The sequence below is a fragment of the Cotesia typhae genome, unplaced genomic scaffold, assembly GCF_013202065.1.
Source record: "Cotesia typhae breed Kobodo isofemale line unplaced genomic scaffold, CoteBio_Ctyphae scaffold_70, whole genome shotgun sequence".
Classification (NCBI taxonomy): Eukaryota; Metazoa; Arthropoda; class Insecta; order Hymenoptera; family Braconidae; genus Cotesia; species Cotesia typhae.
Window position 1 is genome coordinate 982,883 of NW_027423780.1, and position 12,800 is coordinate 995,682.

The window sequence follows — 12,800 nt, forward strand, 5'->3', positions numbered from 1 at the left end:
AAAAATTTTTTTTTATTAAATGAAAATTTTCTTGTATTTTACTATCCCTTTTTTTTTTTTTTTGAGGAAACCGTTGGCTCGTTTTTGGCTGTTTTAAATTTCGTGGGGCAAAATGTCGTTGGAAGATTTTTTTTTTGTTTTACGTTATTAATTTTCGGTTTTTATCAAATGAGCCATCGGTTTTATGATTAACAATTTTTTTTTTGGTTTTATTTTCTACGATGTTGATGTTCGATTATTGTCTAGATCGGTGATTTGTAGTCTCTTAGTCGGAATGTTTTCGACTTCTTTGGTTTTGTCGATGGTCTCAGGCGCATCTTCAGTAGTTGCTTGTTTGGAGATGGAGTTTTCTTTATCACTGGAGTCGGCTTTTGCTTGTAAGTGGTTCGTTGACTTCTGCTTCGTCGTCCCCCTCTTGGCCAATGTCTGAAGTCGGATTACTCGTAGTTGATCGTTGTGTAAAGACTCGTAGGAAGATTTCATCGTCCCCCTGTTCTTCATTTCCGGTTTGCTTCTTCTTTTTGGTGGTCTAGGGCTATAAGTGACATTTTTCTTTATTTTCTTTTAGTCCTTGGCTCCATGGCTCGGATTTATCGATGATAGTAGCTCGATTAATGTTTAATGTTTTTATGGTTCCGAACAGTTCTCGTGTGATTGTGCCTACGAAGCCGAATCAAGGAGCTCTCTTGATGCGGTTTCGTGGGTCGAATTCTTCTAGTCGTAGATCTTCGAGGAGTTGTCTCAGTTGATGTTACACTTGTTCAATTTCTGTCTGCGTTTCTTGGTGGCTATTGACTCTCGGATATGACCAGTTGATTTTCTTGAATGAATCGTACGGTGGTTTTATTTTGACTTCCCCTGTGCCTCTTGCCAGGTATCTGACCCCCAGGAAGAGAGGTAGTACGATATTTATGTCGGAGTTGGATTGGTTTTTTTTTTTTTTTTTTTTTTTTGAAACAGACGACTTGGATTCTCTTTTTTTTTTTTATAAAGTTTTTCGCAGCTGGCTGGTTTAGCCTTATTCGGGTATATTTTCGTCTGAGCTGGAGGGTGAAGATATTCTTGGCCGATGACGTCTTTCAGCAAAAATATCTTCAGCCTCTTCGAAAGTTGGAGGGTCGTAGGCGACAAAGGGTGGTCCGAATCGGTGGTTCCCTACATCATCCCCCACTATTGTATTCCCGCATGTTGTTGACTTATTTTGGGTTTTATCCGAATCGTGGGATTTTTCCGAGTTATTATTATCTGGTGGATTGGTTGATTTAATCCTTTGTGGTGAATTATTTATTTGTTCTACCCGTTCTGGTTCGATAAGGGTGTTATTCGCGTTGGACGGTTCAAGTTCGATTATTTCCTGTATTCCCTTGCCGTGTTCGTCTATGATTTGGCGGCTTGTGTGGTCATAAGGGATACCCATGGCCGCTAGTTCATCAGGGATGAGGACTCTTCCAAAGATTGGGGTTCGGGGTTCTGGACCGTCTCTTAAATATCCAGTGAATCGGGATTTAATTAAGTTTTGTGGTGTTAGAGAGTTTTTATTTAATTGTTTTTCATTTTTATCGTGTACGTTGACGACGTTTCTTGTATTAGCAATTTCTGCTGAGGTTGCAGGTTCCGTTTCTACGATGACGGGGTGTTCCGTTTCGCTGGGATTTTCGCTTCTTCCTGTATCTTCTGGGCTGATGACGCTGCTTGATTCTGCTTCGTGGTCATCGCTGTTGTCTCTAAGAAACTCGTCGACATTAGTTTCAGTTGCTGTGTCATCTACGGAATCTTCTTCGCTTCGCCAGAGTGGAGGCATTTTACTTAGCGACTGGCGGATATTTTTCGCTGTTTCGGAACTAGTTCTTTTCATTTTTGCTAGTTCTTGGGGGGTGTAATTGAATATTGCTTCTTCTAGAAGCATTTTTTCTAGAGCTTTTTCTTTATAAGGATTTTCAAGTGGGGGTCGCCTTTTAATGATTTCATCGAACATTTTTATTAGGTCGAGGGTTTTTCGTCTTTGTCTTTGTGGGATGATGTTTTCTTTATTTTTTTATAATTCTTCGTCCTTCTCCTCTTCATCGTCCCCCTCTTGTCCCGTATCTGGTTTGTTAATCGTGGAGGGTCCGGGAGTTGAGGCTGGCAAGAAAACATCATCGTCCCCCTCTTGTTCGTTTGCTGTTGATTTTGTCTTAGGATCTTCTGTAGTTAAATCAAGGTTGCTATCTTCGAAGTAATTTATTTTGGGCGGGATTCGCGTTTTTCCCATTTCCCTTTTTCTAAGACGAGAAGTGATTGTTTCTCTGACTTCGGGGGCGCTGCTGATTCTTGGTCTATTTTTTGATCCGAGAGGGCGACCAGGGCGCTTGATCGATTGAATCGCTTCTTCATCTGAGAGTATTTTATGTGATTTTATTATCGTAGTGTTATTCGTGATGGGCAGTGCTAAATAATCATTTTCGGTAATATTATTTGATTCGTTTTCTAAGGGCTCGGGACGACCTTCGGGGTTATATGAGAGTCCCTCCGCGTACTGTTCCGTGATTTTGTGACGAACAAGGACATTAAATTTGTATCTGCTTAATTTCGACCGCCATTTAGCTTGCCTTTCGGTGACAGTTGTGCTGTCCCTTAGCCAGGCGACACAAGGGCTACTGGTTATTAAAGTAAAATGTTTTTGGAGATAAGGTCGAAATTGTTGAATGGCGTAAACTACTGCGAGGCATTGTTTTTCAATGTCTGTATATCGGGTTTCGGTGTCGTGAAAGACACGTGAGACACATGACACTATTTTCTCTCCGTCTCCTTCTGTCATCGTCCCCTTCTGTCGTCTGCTGACTGAGGATTCCGGATATTCCAGAGTCTGACGCGCTGACAGCTAGGATGAAAGGTTTGTTAAAATCTTGGTATTTGAGGAATGAGTCTACGCAGCGGGCATTTTTGATATCGTCGAATGCCTTTTGCGCTTCTTCGGTCCACGTGAAGGGCTTAGTTTTTCTCGTAAGGTCTGTTATGGGTTTAGCTCTTTCAGCGAAATTTTGTATGAATCTTCGGTAGTAATTTGAAAGTCCCATAAATTTTCTGGCTTCCGTATGATTTCTAGGTCTCGAGGCATTTTTAAGTCATGAAATCTTTTTCGGATCTGGTTTTACGCCTTCTTCCGTTATTACGTGACCTAGATAATCTACTTCCGAACAGAGAAATTTACATTTTTCAGGTTGGAGGGTGAGACCAGCTTCTCTCAGTCTATTGAATAATCTTTGAACTCTCACCCCATGTTCTTCTAGGGTTTTTCCATAGCTGACTAAGTCATCGATATAAATAAATAATTCTGTCCCTTTTAATCCGCTTAAAGTGGAATCCATCATTCGTTGGAAGATGGATGGAGCGCATTCTAATCCAAAAGGCATGCAACGATATTCCCAGTGCCCGTCTGGGGTAGAAAATGCCGTTTTTGGTGCGTCTGCGGGGTGCATTGGGATCTGATGGAAACCCATGGCGAGATCAAAGACGCTAAAAAAATTAGCGTCGCCTAATTGGTCTAAAATATCGATAATTAGGGGTAAAGGATAGGCATCCCCTCTAGTGATTTTATTTAGTTGCCTAAAGTCAATAACCATTCTATATTTTTTTATAGAGGGGTCATTTGATTTTTTTGGTACAATCCACAAGGGTGAGTTGAATGGGGAGTTAGATTTTCTGATTATTCCTTGTTTTTCAAGATTTTCGACCTGCCTGGCGATTTCTTCCCGATGATCTGGGGGAAATCGATATTGTTTTATTCTCACCGGTTCGTTGGTGGTGGTTTCTGTCCGGCAGGTGAAATTCTTCGAACGACCTAATTTATCTCCGGGGAGGTGAAATACGTCGTGATTATTTTTGATGAGATTTTGAACTTGTTCTTTTTCCTCCTCGTTGAGGTGATCTACTGGTATTTTCTGGAGTAGAATCTTTATACGTTCTTGTTTATCTATTATACGGTTGGAGTTTTCTATAGAAGGGGAGTCGGATTCGTCCCCTTCTGAGCTTGGATTATCAAATTCGAAATCCTCGAGTGTTTGAGGTCCTATGTAGATGTCTACCGGGTTTGAATTTAGGTTAATGATCATGCACATGGAGTACCCGTCGTCTACCTTGACAACTGCTTCTCCTCCGAGTACCCCTTTCGGAAGGTTCATTCGGGGGAGGTATCCCTCTCCTTTTTCGAAACTTTGGATTGGTACTGTTACTGATACTCTCATCCGAGGTGGCAAAGTGTAGCTGGAAGAAGGCTTTGTTTCAAGGCTAAAAGGTGTTGGTTTAGAAGGGCAGGACAATATAACTAGCGTTTGGTCATCGTAAGAGATTTCAGCTTTTTCGGCTTCGAAAAAGTTGTTTCCTAAGATTCCCACTCCAGGGAATGGTTAATGTTCTCGACAAACTTGGAATTCGACTTCGGGTTTTAAAGCGGATTCATTGATGAGGCATACATCCCCCCCGGTATCGATGAGGAAGCGCTGATAATTGCCTAGGGGTGAGTTACACGACACATATATTTTTGGCCCAGTTCCTAGAGCGAGGACTTTTTGCTCTGGGAACTTTCTTGGGTTAATTATAGGGATGGGTTGTATTGGTTTATTTTTCATTACTAAGGTGTTCCAGTAAAACGAGATGGTTACGCGTTCTTGAATAAAAAATTCATTTCCGAGGATGACCTTATAAACTCCGGGTGGTTCCGGTACGAGATGAAAAGTAACTTTGACTCCGAATATTTTTAGATTTATGGAACCGGTTATGGGCATTGAGCTAGTAGCGATGCCTCCCACTACTCCTGTATTTTCAATGTTACAGAGGACTTCAGCGCATGGTTCTTCGATGCAGAGTAAGTTGAGGTCGGAGCCGGTGTCCAGGAGTGCGTTTACCCCTCCACTACCAAATGCTGGGCTTCGTATGTGGACCGTGGGGCCTTTTCCAGTCGTTAGACATTTTGGTTTGTCCTTCCCTGGGCTCGTAATTCTCCTGCCGTCATCAATGGTGGGTTCAACTGAGTTGATGGCGGTGTTCCGTTGTTCTGATCGGGTTGTTGTTCCGATCTCGGGAGGGTCATCATTTCGTTCAGAGTCGGTTGGAGTTCTAGGTCTTGCCACTGGGTGTTTTGGAGGATTGATCGGGAGTATTGATTTTGGAAGCCCCGATATGGACCCTTTTGGTACTGTTGATAATAGTTGTAGTTCTTCGGAGACGGGACGGGCATACTCGCCATTGTCTCCTGTTGACGAGCGCCCATCCCGTTTAAAGGATCGTAGGCGTCTCGACGTTCTCCCTTCGGGCAAAACGGACAATTACAGACTACTGAAGGGTCTTTTTTATGTCGTAATGGCTTCTTCAGAATCTTCGTCGTCTTCAAAGCGAACCGCTCTTTTAGTGGGACCGTTTACTCCAGGATGATAACGATTTTGGTTAAAATTTTGAAAAGTTCTAGGTTGATAATAATTTTGATTTCTCGGTGTATATTGTGGATTTCGTTCAGTTCCGAACGCGAAAGTGGAGCTTAAAATCTGCTGTTCCCTCTGATAATTCGGACCGTAGTAATTTTCGTCATAAGTGTCAGGGTATGGATCTTCATAGTAGTCCGTCGGATGTACTAGTCTATGAGTGAATGTCTCTGGGATTTGTCTGTATTCGTGGTATGATAAAGTGCGAGGCAATTCGCGATAATTACCTCGGTCGTCATAGTCACGAGAAGATATCGGCATCTGTGGATAGTGTCTGTTACCGTCTTGTCCAGTTCGTCTATGGAACTCCACTGAGGGTGGTAGAGATTCACCTGGTATAAGTCCGTCATCTCTCATTGCGCGTCTACGGTCTGGTCTTCTGTACGCGTCATTTTCGATGGCCTTGTACATGTCGTCTAATGTTTCGGCTCTTCTCATTTTACATAGGCATCGTAAAAAGTCTGGTAAGTATTCATACAAAGTAGTGGCCGCTGTCTTTTCGAAAGTTCGTTTTACTACGACCCTATCATCTTCGGGAGCATTAAGTTCGATACGCCGGACCATTTCGCTTAACCGAAAATAGAAATCTTCGATATTTTCAGATTCTTTTGGGGCCGCAGCAGCTAGTTTTTTCTGCCACGTGGTATATGGGTCACCTCTTTTTAATTTTCTCCCTAAGATTAGTAAAATATCTTCAACGGAAGCTAGTTCTACATGTTCGATTAGTCTTTTGGCTCGTCCATATAGTTTTTGTGCTACACGGCGAGCGAAAAAGCCTTGGTTATCAGCTGGGATGCTGGGTAACCAGTTTCTGACTATTCCGTCGAATAATTCGAAATCTTTTACTGCGGTGGGACCTTCTCCGTTAAAATATGGGAGCGCATCGTGTAATTCTTTCGCGAGGGTTTGAATTTGGATGTTGAGGCTTTCCTCGTTTATAGAGGTGTCAACGCGGAAGGTTCTTCTTTCCATGTTTCCAAACGGGAAATCGTTAGAGCAAGGCACGAAAAACGTTGCGGATTCGTCCTCGAATGGTTCCACGATTATTGTATGATTAAACCTGTCTAAATTTAGCTACTCTGTATAAGAGATATATTTAAGGAAGGGTTACAAGGGAGGTTTTTGTTCGAGAGAAAAAAGGAAAATTTCGATTTTATTTAATTTAAACCGCGATGTATTTTTATTCGGTTACTAGGTATGTAGGTCAACATCTGTAGAGTACAATAACACGAAAGAAAGATTAGTTATCGTGGTGTATGGTTACCGAGTGACGACTACGGTAGTGTACGCAAGGAAGAGTTGATAGGTGAATTTGAAGTAAACAATTTTACGGTTGAAATCAGAGACGATTTAAATGCCTTTAATCAAACAACAAAAATTTTAGCCGATTTTAAAAAAAAAAGTAGGTCACGTGTTCGACTGACTATTCAAGGTTAGACTTTATTTTTGCTTAATTAGCGGAGAATACTTTAAGAAAGTCAAGCAAGAGTTTAAATGGAATTAATATGTGTAATTCGGAAAGGTATTAAAGGTAGAGAGGATAAGGTTTAGATTTTCGGATAAATCTATTTGCAATGGGGATTTAGATGTCGTGTAGACGGGTTTAGGGGGGTAGCCTTGATAGGGTTTTGGATTTGTCTTAATTTTAGTATTTTTTAGTAAATTTCCGGGATTGCCTTAACGTTTTCTAGGATCTTCGGACCGCTAACCTGATTGTCGACTACCTTATTCGCGGGTTCCGTATCTTCTTCCCAATATTTAGTTTCGATGAGAGGACGGTGGTATATTCTGCCGTTAACGAAATCGGAATGTATCTTTTTCAGATGGTATCGATAGCCCAACCGTCTACTCTTTCTATCGACCTTTTAGAATTTCAAAAAAAAAATATCGGTTTCAACCCGAAATAGTAAGATTATTCGAACATTTTGAATCGCGAAATTATGATTTGGTCGATCAATGATAAGGGATTATAGCTTTCTTATATTTAGTGTGAGTTAGTATTACAATTATACAAATATTAAATTTTGTTTTATACCCTTGTGAGTGTGTGGTCAAGAGAAGGTGCTAAATTCAAGCACCCTTCCCGAGAGTTAAGTGAGAGCTTCTTTCGTAAAAGAAAGTGCTAATTAAAGCACCTTTCCAGAACTAGGAAACTTCTATGAAACTTTTGTCAGAGGAGCTGCTAGATTCACAGCACACTTCTCTTAAAATGTAGTGTAAATGTAAGGGATAAAAAAAAATTTTTCAAAATTTCGAAATAATTAAATTTTAATGTTAATATTGCTAGGTTAGCAAAAAAAACTTTTTTTTTTTTTTTTTTTCGATACCGAGTTAAAATAAATTTTGCTGACAGGAGTTGAGATTGGAAATTCCGTTTGGTGTTGACCAACTCGGGTATAGACGCGTCAGCGAATTCTTTTTGCGATATTTTATTGTCTAAAGAACAGTATATTAGTTCAGAAAAAAAAAACGATTGCAAAACGATATTACTTGAGTTCTATAACCTTTTGAAAAAGAATTCCGGACAAAGGAAATTTTTGCAAAATATAAATTTATGAAATTTAAAATATGTCGAAATATAAGAGAAAATTTTGGAAGATTCGAATTTCGTCCTAAGAGAATTTTAATTTATTTGATTTAGATAAAATGAATAACGAACGAAAGTTGGAGTCTTTAAAAAAAATTTTTCCCCTTTTTTTTTTGCAAATTTTTACAACTATTTTTATTTGCAAAATCAGCGAAGAGAAATTATTTCTAAATTTAAATAATTTCTGCTGATCAAGAATGTTGGTGCAAGTCCGTACAAGACAAGCCGCACCTCGAATCAAGAAACGTAAGCGAATTCTTTATTGTAATTTTAGACTACTTGATGAAAATAATATTTATGATATAGTTAAATATTCAATAACTCCTTTGAATAAAAATAGAAATATGAAGAAAAAGCAAATTTTATAAAATTACGGGAGTTATTGGTTTATATAAAGTTTAAAGAAAAATTTAAAATTTGGGAATAAGACAAAAATGATGAAAAAAAAATTTTAGAAAAGTTTTAAAATTTCAAAATTGAACACAATTAGACTTGAATTTATTTAGACAGTGGAATTTAAATTGAAAATAAAAATAGAAAAGAAAATATTCAGAGATTATAAGTTTTTCTCATACAAAAGTTAAATAATTTCGTATTCGAATATCCCACCATTACCAGCAGGGTTCTTTATGTTATGTCCAAGGGCGTTTTTAGAGTGGTAGCGTAAACGGTGGAGGTTTGGACTAACAGTTTAAATAATACGCAACGGAGGTTTTAATTCCGTTGTTTTAATTATTTATGTGGGACGTTTTCGAGATACGAACTTACCACGCCTTCGTTTGAGACTGAGGGATTTTTATGAGAGTAGATGTACTTACTGTTACAGGAACTTTATTGATGGTCAGATCCGTGGTTTTAGGGCAGCCGTTAGCGCCTGTTCCTTGATTGGGCCCTTTGGTTGGTTCTCGCAGCGGATGGAGTAGGGTGGATTTGGGCTGCTTATTCTAAGGGCTTCTTATCTTATGAAATTAACGAACTCAAATGGAATTTCACTTCTTTTTAAGATTTATTTTAATTGTTAAGAAATCAAGATTTACCCAAGTCCGCTTAAGCTTATTATTATATATATATATATATATATATATATATATATATATATATATATATATATATATATATATATATATATCTATATCATTATTATTATCACTAGTGAGTTGGCGGAGATCTACGCGCCGATTGGCGGCGCATACGACTCCTCTCCCCTACATTCTTTTATTCTACGGTGTGCTATGTACTCTTGGCGGTGTTACGTACTACCACGTGCCATTGCGTTCTGATAGTTGTTTCTTATTGCGTTGCAATTTATATTGTTGCATATCATTAATTATAATAAACATATTATTAATCTCTAGATTGTTTAGAAGTCAAATAAAGATTTATTTATATTATTAAATATAAATACTGGTGTAAATTAATTCACTTCCTCACAGGTTATTGAGGCCCAGTGCACGCTACCACAGCGTTTGTGATTTTACTTATTAAAAAATATAATAAATTTTGTGGAAGTGATTTATTATAAGGTAAGAGTATTTACAAACATTAATTTAGAAAATAAATTTAAAAATTAAGTAAGAAGATAAGACGAAATAAATAGATGAGTGAGTCATGCATGCACATAGAAGATAGAACGCAATACATGCGTATTAACAGACGATGAATTAGACAACTTAGGAAAAACTGACAAATATTTATTTGCGTCATTCACGAACTGGTCAAAGCTCTTAAGATGACTGTAGATGGACGAATAGCAGAACTAGATCGTGAGAAGGCTAAATTAGAAGCAACTAAGGTAAAAGATTCACATATAATTCCCAATATACCAGATAGAACACAGTTAGACACTACAAATGGGAATAACAACATCACTAGAGAATTGAATTTGGTTAAAGATGCATTAATATTAAATCAAAATAAAATCAACATTAAAAGAGAATACAAGTTAACTCAAAAATCAAATTATAATATTTGGCTTGATTATTTAAAATCAGAACTAACAAGTTGTGATTTATTAGATGTAATAGACGAAAATAATAGTAATGAAAATAATTTACCAAATTCAATAATTCATAAAAGAAAATGTCTGGTTAGAGATATTATTATTAATCATTTAGATGAAGATTATCATAAGAAAATTCTCGATATTCCTGAACCTATAGAAGTCTTAAAGAAAATCAAAGCTTGTAGAAAAGAACAAATAAATCTTACTTCAAGTTTTGTTAGAAAAAGACTGTATTCAATTAAGATGAAAAAGAATGAAAAGGTCAATGATTTCTGTGAAAGATTTGACCAGATCATCAGAGAGTATGAATCTTGCGGAGATGGGGAGCAACTAACTGAGCAAGAAATCAGAGCTGCATTTTATCAAGCCATAACCCCAATGAATCCTCAATTAATGTCTGCTGATTTCATCAAAAGATCTAATTCAAAAGAGATGACAATAAATGAAATGAAATCTTTTATACTGCAGTTAGAAGCTGAGACGAAAACCAACGACGGGGAGGAGACGATCAAGGCTCAAACAGTCAAGGTGGACGGCAAGAAAAACTGTCACAGATGCGCCAAACCTGGTCATAAAATGGAAAATTGTCCCCTACCAAAAGATCTATGGTTCTGCTACTACTGCCAGGAGATAAGATCTCATAAGGGTTCAGAGTGCAAGGATGGCAGAGTTAAAAGTAAGATTGTAAATAATAATAATATCAAATTTAGTGGTAAACTAGATAGACAGGAAACTCATAGAGTTAGACATAAGGTGAACTTTAAACCATATAAGAATGATAGACGCGATAGAAAATATAATAAGAATAATCAACAATTAGTACAAAATGTATTCAACCGGGATGGCATTAGTGCAAAAAGAATGACTGATGAAAATCAAGGTAAGAAACAATTAAATGAAGTTTTAATAAATGACATTAAATTTATTGCTGATTCAGGAGCAACAGATCATATAGTAAAGAATAGCTTAATATTAAGTAACCTTGAAAGATGTGAAAACAAAGTAATTAAGAGTGCCAATAAGAATAAATCGGCTGATATTTTAATAGATGGAAAAGGTGATCTTTTGCTTCATACGAATCAAGACAACAAGATAATCAAATTATCAAATGTTATTAGTGCTAAAGATGTATCAGATAATTTATTATCATTAAGAAAATTAGTAGATAAAGGATTTAAGATTTATTTAGATGATAAATTGTTACGAGTATTCAGTGAAAATTTAGAAGAAGTAATACTAGAAGGAACATATGAAAAACCCAACTGGATATTGAACTTCAAAGTCAAGAACTACATAGGCAATGAAGATGAATCAGACTGGGGATATAACACCTATCGCTGTAAAGCTGTGATGATCCAGGACTATAACATAAATGAAGTAGAAATAGATTTGCAAAGAAGGGAGGGAGAATCAGAAAATGAAGAGTTAAAGGATTCTTCAATCAGAAGGAAGGAAGAAGATATAACATCTCCAGAAATGAAACAACACACTGAGAACTCAAAGACTGACATATTTAATTGGGATTCTTGTTTAATAACTAGAAATACAATTAAGTTAGACGATATTGAGAACATTAAGAATTTAGAAGAGTTATTTACAACAAATCCATTAGAGCAAGGAACAACAGACTCAAGTAAAATAAACGAAGCTATGTTATGGCATTTAAGACTTGGTCATGCTTCATTGAACTATCTCAAGAAATTGCAGAAAGTATATAACAAATTAGAGAAGGTTAAATTTGATGATTCTATTTTAGACTGTGAAATATGTATTATGTCAAAGATGCAAAAATTACCATTTAAAGAAACTAGACAACGAGCACCAAGACCACTACAAATAATACATACGGACACGATGGGTCCGATAAAACCAATCTCATACCCAGGACACAAAAGATTTATTAATGTGTACATAGATGATTATTCTAGATTAGCTAGAGCATATGCAGTAAAGACTAAAGATGAATCAGGAGAAACATTAGAAAAGTTTCTCATATCTACTAGAAATCTACTTGGTAAAGATGAGAAAGTATGCTATGTTAGATCGGATCAAGGAACAGAGTTTACTGGTGGAAAATTTCTAGATGTCTTAAGAAAAGAAAAGATAGAATTGGAATTAACTCCGCCATATACTCCTGAACACAATGGAGTATCAGAACGATTCAACGCTACGCTACAAAGAAAAGTTAGATCCTATATGCTAGATTCTGGTTTACCTAAGAGTATGTGGGAGTTAGCAGTAGATGCAGCAGTACACTCATACAATCGAAGACCACATAAATCCATAGATTACAACGTACCACTGATGAAGTTTAACAAAAATGAAAATTGTCATTTTGACAAAATTAAAAGATTTGGATGTATTGGATATATTAGAATCCCACAAAAAACAGTTTCACTGTAAAATGCCGCGCCAAGTACACGTCCAACTATTGTAACAGAGACGATGATAATCTCATTTTTGCAAAAATAAAAAAATCTGATCTTTACAAAAAAATATGAAATAAAAAAATCCAAGTACACAAAACTCTGATTAAAAAACAAACACTCATTGAAAATAGTGAAAATTCAAAGAAAAATTGGTGTAGTTTGCTTATGAAAAAACGAAAGAAAAATTTGCTCTTTACAAAAAAATATAAAATAAAAAAAACTAAGCAACTGCTGTGATTTTCAGTAATTGCAAAGTTTTTGTGGCAAATTTAACAATTGAAAACATTTTTTCAAACGTACTTGGCGCGCGTCATTGAGTACCCCCA